This window comes from Balearica regulorum, chromosome 4 (assembly GCF_011004875.1).
Source record: "Balearica regulorum gibbericeps isolate bBalReg1 chromosome 4, bBalReg1.pri, whole genome shotgun sequence".
NCBI classification, from domain to species: Eukaryota; Metazoa; Chordata; class Aves; order Gruiformes; family Gruidae; genus Balearica; species Balearica regulorum.
In genome coordinates this window covers 58,697,148-58,712,625 of record NC_046187.1, presented here as the reverse complement: position 1 = coordinate 58,712,625, position 15,478 = coordinate 58,697,148, and the positions used below count along the sequence as shown (strand labels likewise).

The 15,478-nt window shown below is 35.9% G+C and overlaps 1 long non-coding RNA gene across 1 annotated transcript in view; it reads right to left on the bottom strand.

The window, feature by feature from the left end:
• Window positions 1-8,861: 8,861 nt before the first annotated feature.
• Window positions 8,862-15,478, bottom strand: part of LOC142601768 (uncharacterized) — a 121,706-nt gene continuing 115,089 nt past the window's right edge. The window contains exons 2-3 of the long non-coding RNA XR_012835385.1: window positions 9,122-9,528; window positions 8,862-9,031 (exon numbers count right to left, since the gene is read on the bottom strand). This is a non-coding gene — a long non-coding RNA (uncharacterized LOC142601768). The remainder of the gene's footprint in view (window positions 9,032-9,121; window positions 9,529-15,478) is intronic.

The following is a 15,478-nucleotide window of genomic DNA, read 5'->3' as shown; positions in this document are numbered from 1 at the left end:
TGGTAATGTTTGGCATTAAGGCTATCTAGGCAACTAGCTTGAGCAGCTTCAATACATCTAGAGCATTTCAGTGATGTGATGTTTTGAGCTTCTGCCTTCTACTTCCATCACCTATGTCTTCACACTGTCTACTCTCTTGTTGAAAGATATTCCCCTTTCAATGGAACAAATATATCATTCTTACAAATATATGCAAAAGTTAGAACACAAGCAAGCTTCTGTGTACCTTAATGGTTAGAGTAGTGTTGCGGGAGAAGGGACCTTTGTGTTTCAGTTATTATTCTAATTAATGTTCACTGTGAAGCACTTCATCACTGAAGTGAGATCAAGTGTATCACAGTGGAACAGGTAAATAACTAAGTGCTCTAAACATGGAGAGAAGAGGTTTAAGAAGTCTGTGTTTGTATTCCTTTTCGTTCTTCCTTCCCATTCTCTCTTCTCTTCTCTTCTCTTCTCTTCTCTTCTCTTCTCTTCTCTTCTCTTCTCTTCTCTTCTCTTCTCTTCTCTTCTCTTCTCTTCTCTTCTCTTCTCTTCTCTTCTCTTCTCTTCTCTTCTCTTCTCTTCTCTTTTCTCTCTTCTCTTCTCTCTTCTCTCTTCTCTCTTCTCTCTTCTCTTCTCTTCTCTTCTCTTCTCTTCTCTTCTCTTCTCTTCTCTTCTCTTCTCTTCTCTTCTCTTCTCTTCTCTTCTCTTCTCTTCTCTTCTCTTCTCTTCTCTTCCTATGTCCCCAATTCTTGCCCTTCAATAAATAGAAGTTTGAACTTACAATTCCATTTTGGGTTTGATTTGATTGCCCAAATATAAGTATTTGCTACTAGTTTGCATTTTCCAGTAATTGTTACTAGCCTATTTAACCTGGCATCATTTGCTGGTCAAAAAAAATCTATACCTTGTGTCATATCTGTCAACTTTAAGCGGATGTCTGAATCATCCTTTGATATATCAAATGATATTAGCTGGATCTATTTAGGCAGCTGAACAGCTTACTGATGAGAAAGAGAAGATCATGAAATGGATAACATCGCACAAGCAAGAAGTGGCTTATTCTCAGGCAGTCACTATTTCTACAGTAAAACACATCCTGAAATATGTTGTTTCCAGTGGTTCATAAGCTAGTTCTGTAGGCACATTAAAACACATTAGAATGCATATGCATTAAGTACAGTATCAGTAGACATTAGTTTGGTGTTTTGTATAAAGAAATCAAACAAAAAAGGAAATAAGTGATTACACAAGGTGTTAAAGGCCAGAAACCTTTTCTGAGATAACAACTTTCTAGCAAATATAGCAGACCTGGAGTAGTCTTGATCCAACCCCGCACATAATCATATATAATAGCTTAATCGGGTGTTTCTTGCCAATGATGCGATGGCAGCATAAGCCAGTTGATAAGCCCAGGATTTGACTCATCTTTAATCTGTTTAACTTGACAAAGAGTTGCACTTGAATGGCCAAGAACATTTGTTTTATATTTTACTTCACTTCATTTATTATTTTATTACTAAGCAATTTCTATGTACAAACAGGTACTACAAGGTTTCAAGGAACTTTTCTGAGTCTTTAAAATGGGTTAAATGGTGTTCAGTATCATAAAAAAGCTCCTTATTAAGGAATGAAAATTTGGATCAAAAAGCATAATTCCAAAAAGAAATACACTGCAAAATGGCAATAACTTCTTTATATATTATTAATAACATTGAGTTTATTCTTTATTTTTTCACAATAAAGATCCATATATTCCTGTATTTACCAAATGCAAAAACAATTTTTCCATGTAATGTTATTCCCACTTAGAAGATTGCTTTTCTTACAAATATTAATTACTGTGGACCATCATTTTTTATTTTAAAAGTTATCTTAAGTAATATCCACGTTACAGGTTAAGGGAAAGACAGAGCACTAAAACACACATCTAGCTTCCTTCAACGTGATTTCATGATTGCCAAAAAAAAGAGTGTGAAGGTCAAAAAAAATTCCATGTTTAGATATTTACTTCAAGTTACATTTGAAATTAATGGAAATGGGAAAGATAAATCATATACAGGCTATAGAAGAGTAACTAATTTGAGTATCAAAAATATTATTTGTTTCTTTTATTCCTAACATATTCAAATATGCCAATAGACAGATAGGTAGGATTCTCCAGAGAAGACACTTAACAGAGAAACTGAATTGCAAAAATACAAAATTTTCCTGAAAGCCACCTTGCCATGGGTAAGAATTAGCACTTTCTGTCAATATTTCAAGTGATTCTACATTTGGTTTATATTCTCAATATAGTGGGAAAACCAAGAATCCTTGCTGAAATATTGGGAATATGTTAAGCGAAAATGTGGCAGTGGGTAAAAATACTTGCTAGTTAAAGGAAATCATGTTTTTATAAGCAACTGTTGTCAAGTGGTCAATTAAGGGCTGCAGCTGTCTCTGTGCAAAATTAAGCCTCTCTACTACAACAGCCTCCAGAAAGGCAGAGTGAAAAATATGCCCTGGTAGAAGTTCGTTATGGATGCTAAAGATCAAGAGGTAAACAAAACAAACAAACAAACAAAAGGTAGTTCTGTATTGTGTACTCCATCATTCTAGAGCACATGCTCTGACAGAGGGTAACAGTGACTGATGGTCTTTGCTAGTGTTCTCATCTAATGTTGGTAGTTATACTGAGAAATAGTAAAGGGTCATGCAAAAATATATATTTGACTGTAATACCTGGAAAACATGGATTTTTAGGAGTAAGATCATGACTTTCTTATTTTATATTAGATAACCAACTACATTAAAAATGTGATTTTTTTTTTTTTTTTTTTTTTTTTAGAACAGAATTTAAAAGGAGCCCATGGAACTCTTGTTTTACAATAAAAATCCTTCTTAAAGAAGCAATAGTCATTTAGGTTGTTACTAAGCAAAAAGGTAATGTACTGGTGTCACAAAGGGGCTTTCTATTCTGTCTTCATGATGCCTATTTACATTAGATTTTTAAGTTATCCAAAGAAGCCAGCATCCTAATTCTAGACTCACAAAAGCACGGTGAATAGAAAAATTAAACAGCAAGTCTACCTGTGGAGCTAAAAGAGATATAGTCAAAAGGAATATGGGAGGAAAGGGTCATTTTAAAATTTCACCTTCAACAAGTTGGACTGAAATCCGCTGACCTGTAATATGGTACAGGCTTTCAGTTAAGGCACTCTTCTATGTTACAGAAAGTAAGAATTTCTGTAGATTTAATTAAAAGGAAGAAATTAACTCCATGACTTTTCTGTCCTGCATTGCTGTTTCTCATGGGTGACTACTATATATAAAAGGAATTTTCACCACATTTTCCCAATACTTACTTTAAAGCTTAATAAGGTAGCTGTCCTCTGAGATTGCTTATTGGATCGCCCATGGGATAGAAATTAAGTGTAGACCTTTTGTGCATTTAATTGTATGCTTAGTTATCCAAAATAGTGTATTGAGGGGGCTGCAGGGGACTCTGTGAGGAGAGGCCGGGGCTGCCCAGTGCCAGTCACAGCCGGTTCCAGCCGGTTCCAGCCGGTTCCAACAGACCCACCACAGCTGAGCCCCTCAGCCAAAATGGTGGCACCTCTGTGATAACATTTTTAGAAAGGGCAGAAAACACCAGACAGAGGAGGAAGGAACAAAAAGAGTGAGAAACAGCAGAGGGGACACCAAGGTGGGATGTCAAGACTATCAGACATTATCATTAAAGCTTTCAGTTGATTTTGTCCCACTGTAAATCATAGTTAACTTTTAGTAGGGCTGTTTTGCTGGCTGCATGTTCACACTCTGAGCTGCCATAACAGTCAGGGTCAAGACTATATTATATAATACTGTAAAGTCATTTACTCTTCAGAAATTGTACAAGCTCCAGCTGAGGAAAATGAGCAAAATGTCACATCGGTCATTCTCCTACGCCATCAAAATTAGGTATCTGCATCAATGCCAAATGCATCATATATTTCAATTACACTTATAGCTGTTCTGTCACATGTCAAGGATACAGATATCCTTACTTCTGGATTGTGTACTGCTATTTCTTAAGTTATCTGCCTATACCTGAAACTGCAAGGTCAGAACTGCAGTGACAGGTAAAACTGTTTATGTGCCATATTAATAAAACTTTTCAGCTGAATTTCCATTAGTTCTGTATGACATCATAGCTCATTAATCATTATTCATTTGCCTTGTACACTTCTGGCAAGATAGAACAATCTTAAAAGCTAGAGCAACGAGATGAAGGGGATCTATGCTACAGTTTCTTAGATAGCTTAAAATCATGTGGTGTTTTCTGACTCTGCCTAAGCTTTATAGGAGACATCACTGTTAAAAGATTTTGTTTCTTGTCAAGAATGAAAGCAAAGGTCTTGAAAGCAAACGGACAGAAACAAATAAGAGATCCACTCATGCAGCTGCTAAATTATCTGTATTTTGATAGCCTTGAGTCTCATGATATATATGCCAGACATCATTACAAATTTTAAATTAACTATGAAGAAGCTATTGGAATTGAATTCTGAATGTCCTGACCAGAGAAGTATTCTGTCAAAACTGTGGTTCTTCATTTACTTTTACTTCATTTACTTCATTTCATTTATTTTATATGGATCACCAAGGCCTCACTTCAGCAGATAGAAACATTTAGGTACTCCTCAAACTGGATACTCTAGTGATGATTCTCTTCTAAAACTCCTCAGTGCTGGTGGAAAGTAGGGAACAAGTAGTGATTTTAAGAGACAACTGGATTTTAGCTCTGCCATGGAACCATGGAAGTGGTTAAACCTTATATTTCTCCAACTTTCTACATATTCCATTGCCCTCTAAGCCACTCTTTGGGAGTGCGAGTTAATATGACAAGTAAATAGTTGAACTTAAATATTCAAAAAAGGTTTTAAACATATTTTTTAATTATTAAAAAAATAAATCTACTTGTCAGCAACAAAAACCTTTCATGAGTGTCATATCTTTCTGCCTAACAAGGAATTCATAATAACTTCTGGCATTAATGGCTGAGTCACATAGCATGTAAAAACTCCTGATCTCTGCTATAATTGTTTGATATTTCATATCCTGTTCTACAGGAATACATTTTAATGTGTGAAGCCCTTCCTCTAATTGAAAGTCTTTATTTGACTCAACAGCATCTATTCTTCATCTTTCCATCTTCACAGAAATGGAAAGCTATTTACTTCTTTGCCAGGTTACCAAACAATACTGCTATTCACATTAGAGAAGATTTCATTTTCTATATTTGCTTTTGGCAACTGAAACTTCTGTTCCTCTTTTGTTCTCATGCTCCACGATACTGATTATCTTGCACCACACCACTTCTAAAATAATTTAATGACCCAGAAATTATATAGCTTTGACTTGCCATTAAATGCTGAATATAATTGTCTACAGTCAGCAACAAATATTACATTTGGACAAGCTTCCAGAATCTTAGCTGGACGGCCATGTTTGGAGTTGTATTAATATAAAAATTCATATATAAATATAGAAGCATACATTTGGATGACGTTCCATCAGAAGAACAGAAGAGTAAGCAATTAATTTAATCTCCAGCATTTTAATTTTATTCTCACCCGAAATAATATTTCATTTAGTTTTATAAAAGGAATAAAAATGAGTGCCTTCCCCATGTGTTTAGTGCCTTTGACATTACTTAAAAAACAAAATGTAGATGAAAATAAATCAATAGTAACTCCTAGACAAGTTATCTTCTTTAGCCTGAAGACTGCCAAATTCTGTACTAGCCTCCATTTGTCCATTTATTTGTTTATAGTACAACATTATAATATTGAGGGATTAGCAGATAAAAGCAGCATTCTAATATTTCAGGACTACACCACTTCTGGGAGACTGCTCAAAAGGTCTGTTTGGTAACCTTGCTTTTGTGGGTATGACCTTTATATGAGTTTCTATACAGAAATGCATGTTATCAGTTCTCCATTTTAGTAGCTAGATCTCCAGACTGTTTCCAAAAACTGATTACTTACATTAAACCTTTTTAATTTTTCTAGTTATATTTAAATATTCTTTTTGATTCAAAAATATTGCTTTCAAAAGCAACTAAATCATTCATGTTCTCATCATTTCTAATTTGCAAGCCTTAACAAATCTCACTGTGAGAGAGGAATTCTCAGATTTTATGCCCTATTTGGTAACATGCGGAAAATCAGATGCAGTGAGGAAATGGACAGGATTGTTTCCAAATATTTGAAACAAATCCAAACCCCCTCAAGCCTGAATTTATTTGGCAGGACAAACAATAGAAAAATAACATTGCCAAGACCCTGCTGTCTATTCCCCTGTGTGCTTAATTATTTTTGGTTGTTGATTGCTGTTGGGATTTTTTTGTTGTTTATTTGTTTTTTTCTAAAGCAAATTCACCAAAACAACTGCTTAAGCTGTCAGTTCATTTTTACAGAAAGCTGTAGATTTCTAATACTCAGGTCATATTAGGCAGAAAATATCAGTAATGTCCAATTTAGCAATTTCAAGTGTTATTTTCTTAATCCATGTGAAAATGTCATTAAAAAGAAAAAAAAAATCCAAAATCTATGATCATTTTTCTCCTGGAGTCTTCCAGTATGGAAGCAGAGTCTCAGATATTCAGGCATCCATTCAACTGGACTGCAACCCCTGGTTTCCTTTCAGGACCTGTTGTCAGATGCACTAACAGAAATGGCCATAGCAGAAAATGTTTTTTTATTAAGTCGCCAGAACTTAAACAATTCAGTTTAGACTATAATGGTACATACCTTTGTAGTTATTGTGTGTCTCCAATTTCATCCTTTTTTTTTTTTTTTTTTCCTCTGTTATGATAGTCTTGATGTTGATATCTGCAATGAGAGGAGCTTCTCTAAAGAAAAGGCACAAAGGCTGGATTGCAATGACATCTGCAGGGTAAAGTACCAGCAGCAAGACTGACAACCAATGGCCAATAAACTTTACAGTGTAAACATGAAGCCAGATGAGGTTGTCAAAATACCCACTGCTCAAGAAAATTTTGAAAGGACCCAGAAAAAAAGCACTACTTGAACATCTGGTACATCTTGCATTATGGGGAAATTCTGGACCTGTTGCCAGCCATCCCAAATGCGAATGATGAGCTAGATGCGGTACTGTGTGTTTACCTCCCTTCATATAAAATGGGGAGAAAATCAGACTGTGCTGCTGGCCAGTAATGGGAGGTGTATGGTGAAGGAGCAATTATGTTCAACATTGAACAAATGGTGTCATTCCACTTAACAAGTAACATGGAAGAAAACATTGATTTTTCATAAACATCAGATTAATTTCTGCTTGCGTCTGACCACTTCCTTCATTCCATGTGAAGAGCCTTGAGGCAAACCTCCGGGGTCTGATCTATGTCAGAGCACTAGCAACAGCAAAAGCCTGTGCAAATAGTGGCAAAGGTGGTTTAGCAGCTCTGGTAGGACTGGGACCTTTATACAGAGTCTGCTCTGACGTCATGGTAAATATGAAGAAGCTAAGATGAAGCAGATTTAAACAAACAAACAAACAGATTTTCGATAGTTCTTATAAGGGAGTGTATTTCTGCTAAAATGTAGCATGGACCTATCCCTCCAAAAATGTTTTAAGATTGTGTTTTAATATTTGTGAAATTGTAAGATTTAGTTATTCCAGTTTTCAAAAGACAATTTGTCTCCTAGTGAGATGTGTAAATCTCTTAATGTTTTAATTCTTTTCCTTTAGCAGGGGAAAAAAAAAAAAAAAAAGGCTACCACATTATATGTACAACATCACAGAGTATTTGAGTATTTCTCCTTAAATCTAAATACAATTCTTATACTTTCTGGAAATTAAAGATTTCCTGCTGCTTATAAAATGAGAATATAGCAATCAGCTAAATTCAGTACTCCCAGTCATATATCTTAGACTTGTCTTTATGCTGTGCACAACATTCTAATTTTATCAACAGAAACATAAGCGTGTTGGTAATGTGTTCTGTATTAAACAGTTCTGCATATGCATTTACATTGTGGCCTGTGAAACCCAAATTTCATTGTTTAGTGAATAGCAAAGAGGAAATCATAACTTCTATAATAAAGATATGGTATTCTGATTTAAATAATTTAACTTGCAAATAAGATTAGTAGGTAACACTACAACGTTGTGTTTTTAAAAGTATTTAGAAATGAAATAAAGCTGACATAAAAAGATTTTATCTAAACCCCTTTTAAGTTTATGAATTCTTTTCCAGAATTTTTTTTAGGGACTTTTTTTTTTAAAGGATTCCTAGTTGTAGCAGCTGTGTATGTGCATGTGTCTATGTACATGTAGAAAAAATAGCACCAATTTGTGGAGCTATTTAATCTTCTGAGTGGAAATAATTACAGATGGATACTGAAAATCATATAAAAGTTAAACTTCTGTTAAGTCTTTAGATAGTAGCTGAAGTGGTAAAAATACGAAGCAGATAAAAAAGTAGCTGAAACAAAAATAAGCTGATTTATTTAAATTATTATCTCTTCACGCTGATTTTTGACATTTTAATTTCTAGATTGCACAAACTTGTACGTTCAAAGCATTTCATGGTACAGACATAGAAACAAATGTTGTGCTTGTGGTGGGTTGACCCTGGCTGAGGGCCAGGTGCCCACCAGAGACGTTCTATAACTCCCCTCCTTCATTAGACAGGGGAGAAAAGGTACAACGAAAAGCTTGTGGGTCGAGATAAGGACAGGGAGAGATCATTCACTAATTATCGTCATGAGCAAAACAGACTGAACTTAGAGAGGGAATTCATCTAATTTATTACTAAGCAAAACAGAGTAGAGCAATGAGAAATAAAATCAACTCTAAAACACCTCCCCCCACCCCTCCCATCTTCCCGGGCTCAACTTCACTCCCGGCTTCAACCTCCGCCTCCCTCAGCGGCACAGGGGGACGAGGAATGGGGGTTACAGTCAGTTCATCACACGGTGTTTCTGCCGCTTCTTCATCCTCAGGGGGAGGACTCCTCTCATTGTTCCCCTGCTCCAGCATGGAGTCCCTCTCACGGGAGACAGTCCTTCATGAACTTCTCCAACGTGAGTCTCTCCCACGGGCTACAGTCCTTCATGAACTGCTCCAGCGTGGGTCTCTTCCATGGGGTGCAGACCTTCAGGAGCAAACTGCTCCAGCGTGGGGTCCCCCACGGGGTCACAAGTCCTGCCAGCAAACCTGCTCCAGCATGGGCTCCTCTCTCCATGGATCCACAGGTCCTGCCAGGACCTTGCTCCAGCGCGGGCTTCCCACGGGGTCACAGCCTCCTTCAGGTGCCTCCACCTGCTCCGGCGTGGGGTCCTCCACGGGCTGCAGGTGGAATCTCTACACCCCCTCATCCTCCCTCCATGGGCTGCAGGGGGACAGCCTGCTTCACCATGGTCTTCACCATGGGCCGCAGGGGGATCTCTGCTCCGGCGCCTGGAGCACCTCCTCCCCCTCCTTCTGCACTGACCTTGGTGTCTGCAGAGTTTCTTACATCTTCTCACTCCTCTCTCCGGCTGCAAAAGTTGGGTTTTTTTCCTTCTTAAATATGTTATCACAGAGGCGCTGATTGGCTTGGCCTTGGCCAGCGGCGGGTCTGTCTTGGAGCCGGCTGGCATTGGCTCTATCAGACACAGGGGAAGCTTCTAGCAGCTTCTCACAGAAGCCACCCCTGTAGCCCCCCCTGCTACCAAAACCTTGCCACGCAAACCCAACACAGTGCTGAAAGAGAATTTGAGTCATCCAAACAATACTTTTGTAGCTGTTAGAAATGTATTGATTTATAAAATATTAGATGCACAAATATACAAAGACACAGAAACACTCTGAATAAAGCATATATGAAAGCCATTCATATTATGAATAAAGTTATATAACTTTTTTTCCCCCTTTCATATGTAAACAGCACATAGAAGGCTTGCTTCGTTTTGATGGGGGATTGCCTCCCTGCAAACAGTTTTCTTTCTGAAAAACACAGAGGTGTTTTAGAGAAATAAAAGTGAAGTAACAGAAGAACAGGGATGCAATCTACAGTTACGTAGAAACTGCCTGTAGAAGACCAGATTCATGATCCACCTGGCTCCTTTAGCTGTAAGAGACTGCCCTATATACTCTGCAATCTTGAAGCCATCTACCCTTAATGCTGGCTGTTGGTCTGCCTTCAGTGGCAGCATTTTTATCTTATTTCAGTTTTCTTTGGGTGGAGTTGGAGCAGGAAAAATGAATGCTTGCAACCTAAAGCAAGTGAACAAAGGTTGAACACCTCTTTCAGTGGATGCTCATCTATTGCAAAGGCCAGTGAATAATAGGTTATAATTTGTATCTATAGCATGACTATATTTTAGTCCTTCACAGTCTTTGAAATGACTTAGACTTAAAGTAAAAATTGATTGTTGAAAAAGGTTGTCAATTCATCAAATTTCTCATATGAAGTTAACCCTAATAAGCAACGCTTTAGAAAGGCATCAGTATCGATACACAGAAATAAAAGTTATAATCCAAGAAGCAGTTTTAAATGATAATATTGACTTTCAAATGTCTAGACAGGTACTAAGACCAATTCTAAGACAGATGCTAATATTCCTCACTCTCTAAGGCAACAGGCTACTTAAAATCACACAATTCTTTTTCAAACTGAGGTGAATACAGTTGATGAAAATAATGATTTTAATTGATCCACATTTTGAGAGTGAGGAGAATGCCTGTTATCACCAAACAGGGCTTTAAACAAATTAAGACAAGCAATAAAACAGGACTCCAAACCACTCACATCATCACGGCTTTACCCACAATTTTTTAGCTCATTAACCTTACTTAAACTAAATTAAAATGTTAGATTTCATATAGAGTTGAGAGGCTTGACAGATCAGTGATGGAAAAAAATATAACTAATGTCAATTAATTGAGAAAGACAGTCAAATAAGGAGAATAAAAATATGGGTTATGTTTGTTTTTCAAAGTAGCTAGCTGTATCTTGCTTCTGTCATTTTAGATCCAGGAGAACCAGAACGGCCTCTGCTGATCTAAAACTGCAAGACTTATTCAATTCTTCAGGTTGCTTTTGAACTAACATATGCTTTTCTTTTTATCTCTCCTTGCAGTTCCCTGCCTCAGAGATACCTATTTAGCCAGAGAATAGAGACAGTGGCCTGACCAGTTATAGGTCAAACCACTAATAAATAGTTTAAAAACAGGTTTTAGATAGCTTTTAAGTGGTCATTAACTATTTCAGTACCAGCTAATTCCACAATAATATAAGACAAAATATTTAGACAGTGCATTTCCTTTATCTTTCCCTTCTCCTAGAAATTTCAGTTATAAATATAAAAATTTAATTTAAAAATTGGCAGCAGTGATTCTGTCTACATCAAAAATAAAACTGTGGTCTAAGGCATGGTTGAAGATAAGTTCCTACTTACTGAAACTGAAGATTGAGTGGTCTTTGAAGCAAGATATAAACCACATATTCCACTGCTTTTGTAAATTTTACGTGAGCAAGGTCAATGTAAATACCTAGAAAATAAAAAAAATAATGTCTTACACTACTAGAAGAGATTCATTACACAAATTGCAAGGCAGCAGAAAAAAACTTTGTGGAGCAACTAGCATGTTTTTTAAATATTATTTTCATTAGTCACAGTTGTTTAGTGCTGTGTTTCTTTTTTTTTTATAGGTTTTGTGCTGTTGTTTTTCATCATTTGCATTTTGATGGACTTGCTGAAAAAAAGACTTCATTTTTTTACAGTATCTGCAGAAGTTGCATGAAAATTTAAGTAATAAAATGGTTATAAAATTTTAGGGTTTTACCTGTATTTCTTTAAGATTGCAGTGGTTTGTACTGCATTTTTCATTGCCAGAGGCAATCTAAAATACCCGTCCCTTCCTTATCACTGATCATTTAGAGACAAATGGAATAGTTTCCTCTAAAGACTTCCTTAAATTATGAATCAGAAAGCTCTTTTACTTGCAGGAGATTTTTAGATGAGTAGGTCAGATGGCAAATACATTTAAATTTGAGGTACAGAGCTTACAGTCATATTGTTTACAGAAACAGCTACCTAAAAGGATACAGAATTTAGCTGGGAGAGGAGGGCTGAAAGATGCGTATTATCAAACTGTGTTCCTATTGAAGTCAGTAATTATTTTACCTTTAAAGCAATGAAGATTATGAGCAATGCTGGCTGGTCTCGAAATTCCTGTGTGAGTTTTATTTATTTCAAAAGTTATACAGATTGTAGAAAGTAAAGATTTTAGTTTAATATGCATACGTGAATATAGTACCTCTAAAATTTTAAAGACCAGCAACATCAAGTTATAAATTAGCTCTTTACTAATTTTAAGCCAAAATCTACTAAAATAGAGACAGCCAGTACAACTGAATTTTAGTAAAGTTAATTAATTTCATGTGGTTACATGTCCACACATATAGATTTTTTTACAGAAAGAAAGCTTACAAATTGCATGGAATATACAAATTGTCTTAATATTTACCCTTTTCAGGTGCACGCCATATATGAGAGTGTCAGCATCCACCATTTCAAGAAAGAATTTCCAAACTTCATATATATACTGCAGCCTCGTAGCTTAATTGTGAATCTTAAACCAAGAAGGGTGACAATACATGAATATTTTTTCATACATATATTTCACAGAACTTTCTAAATATAAATTATGAGCATGTGCCTGGCAAGGATCAAATGGAAAATACACATGTATTAGTGTACTTTGTTTTTGTGAATTCATCACAAAACTCAGACAAAATGTGTGACAAACCACAGTAGTCTGTGAGATTATTGGCTAAAAAGACTTTTTTCCTCTGTATTTGTTTGTATACACTCTCATTTTTCTAATACAGCTCGTGTGATTTCATTGTCTTTGTATCTGGGCTTTGCAATAAAAATATTTTATCTTTCATATAACAAACAAATTCATTGGCATTATCAGAGATCTATAACAGAGCCAATTGTGAAAGAAATGTAGAGATTCTGTATACACAAAAAAGTCCTTTCAGTAGTCTTTCGATTCTAATCTGCACAATTTTTAGAAAGAGAATATTTACCAAAAGTAGTGCAAGAATTTAATTTTTACAGTTACTGAAAGTGAAGAAAGTCACTTTCAGCTTTTCATTGCATTTGTCAGGTGTGGTAATTAAGTGAAGCTCTCACAAACTATTAAAGCATTACAGTACCTAAACATGCCTGCCCTTAAAAACAAACAAATGAGAAAAAAACCCCACTCCAAATCCATTAAAAAAATCCCCACGTACTCAGATATGCAGTATGAAAAGTACAATTAATTGAACTCATTAACTGAATTAGTTACTCATTCTCACCCTTCTTTCAGACAGCTGGTGGAATTTTAACCAGATACTTCAGCCAGCACCTTCGATCTCAGTAGGAGGAAGAAGTCATTTGACCAAGGCTTTGTGAAGTTGTCTTATTAAGTATCCTCAATGAATGTGCTGTTATTTGCTCTGGGATAATTCAGAACCTAAATTTTAGACTGTTACTGATTATTTAGTAAGTAACAATAACAAAATAATGATTTATAAGTGACATGAAAATGTGCAGTAGGAATCTTTGCAAAGTACTTTGAGAAAATGGTTATGAAAGGCTCAATGGAAATAGAAGTACTAATTGGTCTTAATGGATTCTCATAGAACAGAGAGACAGCATGTACTGTAATTCAACAAATTACCTGCTGTTTTGAAGTCTGTGTTGTGCTGGAGTGGATGGATTTAGTGGAAAGTGAGTTAAATATCATTTCTTGATTAACTATCAAAAGAGAGGAATGTCTGCAGTGACAAGGCTACAGTCTTTCTGATCTTCATAGAAATTATTGCCAGAATACAGCAGGCACACCCATACAGCTAATTTATGATTATCACGGAAAAAACTATAGGTTTTTTTTTTTTAGTTTTTTATAGAAGAGATACAGTGAAATGATTTTATGTTAGTCTGTGGACTCAAAGAGATTTATTTATGTTGTTTTACATTTATTTGTATTTTGGAGGCAATGTGGATTTGGGGGGTTTTTGTTTTGTTTTGTTTTCCCCTTATATGTAACACAACTTCTTTGAGTAAAACTTGTTTGGTGTTTTGGTTTTGTGGGTTTTTTGTATGGACCACATTTCTAAAGGACATGTCACTCCTAAGACATAAGACTCCAAGTTACAATAAATAAAACAGACAAATACCAAATTATTCAAGCTAGCTTTGTGTAGCATGGAAAACAGATTTCTCTTCTGGATTTTATTTTGGAGTAAATTTTTAAATTATTAGGTGGAAGCCACTGAGAAAGTAAAATTAAGTATTTTCTCCCTACTTGAAACTTCCTAATTTGTTTAATACTTAGTGAAGCATAAAAATTGGATCTGCAGCTGTGTAGTTACCCTTACCTGAGTTTCAAAGGTATAGGCAAGATCTCAATTTAGCATAAGGCAATGCACAGTTTTACAGACTGATCCTCTGATCCTTCCACAATGGAGTAGATAATGAGCATTCTATTAATTTTCTGAAGTAGTACATAATTAGGAGACTCTTTCAGGCTGCAGCTGGTAACTTAGTCATAAAACTGTGGAATTTAAAGTCAAGATATGAACAAACAATTTGTCACTAAAGGATTTCGCCAATGAGGTCACAGGTCTGAAACTTATTCGACAACATATAAAAGTCATTTTCAATGACTGAGTAGAATATTTATTAGGTAATATATATGTACCTCCCCATCAGCTGCAAATGACATGCCTTTCTCTTGCATTATGCTTAGCTTTCCACTGCCCTTCTAGGTCCTAAGGTAAATGGGTTCACTTGGGGAGAGTGTAGAAAAGGTCATCAGTACTCCAAATCCTTTTCCAGGAGGACTACAGTGTTCATGGTTTCTTTTTCCTCACTCTTAGGTTCACTTGCAGAGTGTTATCAAACATACAGAAATGACTTGTGCTTTCTTCACTGCTTCACAGTTCCATGCAAACTTACCATATACCATGTGTTTTACACGCTTTTGGATACTTGTTCTTTGGGGTTTTTTATTACCACTAAACCGGCTTTTACTGCAGTTCCCACGGTTGCATTCGTTTAATAACCAGTAAGTGACCAATGGTTAGTTGTTTACAACCCCAGGAACTCCAGTTTTATCTTGTGCCTGTACTTTCAAAGCTTCTGCTGTCAAACCATAGATAATACTCCACTATGCTGCATATTATTCAAGGGTCATAGATAGTTCAGTCTGTAGAGAAGAAACAGTTGTTACTACTATCTATGAGTTAAAAAAATATTTACAGTAATAAGCATTATGTGACAATTGTGCAACAGCTAAAACAAGGTAAATAACAGTCGCCTGAACCTTAGATAATTTTTCTTACAGCTGAATAAGATAGAACACAGCTCCAGACAGACCAAAGCAAGTTTTTAAAGTCTGATAAGCCTTGTCGCTTCTGTTGTTAGCTTAATGCAGTATTACATTTACTGGGTTGCTAGGCTACATATAA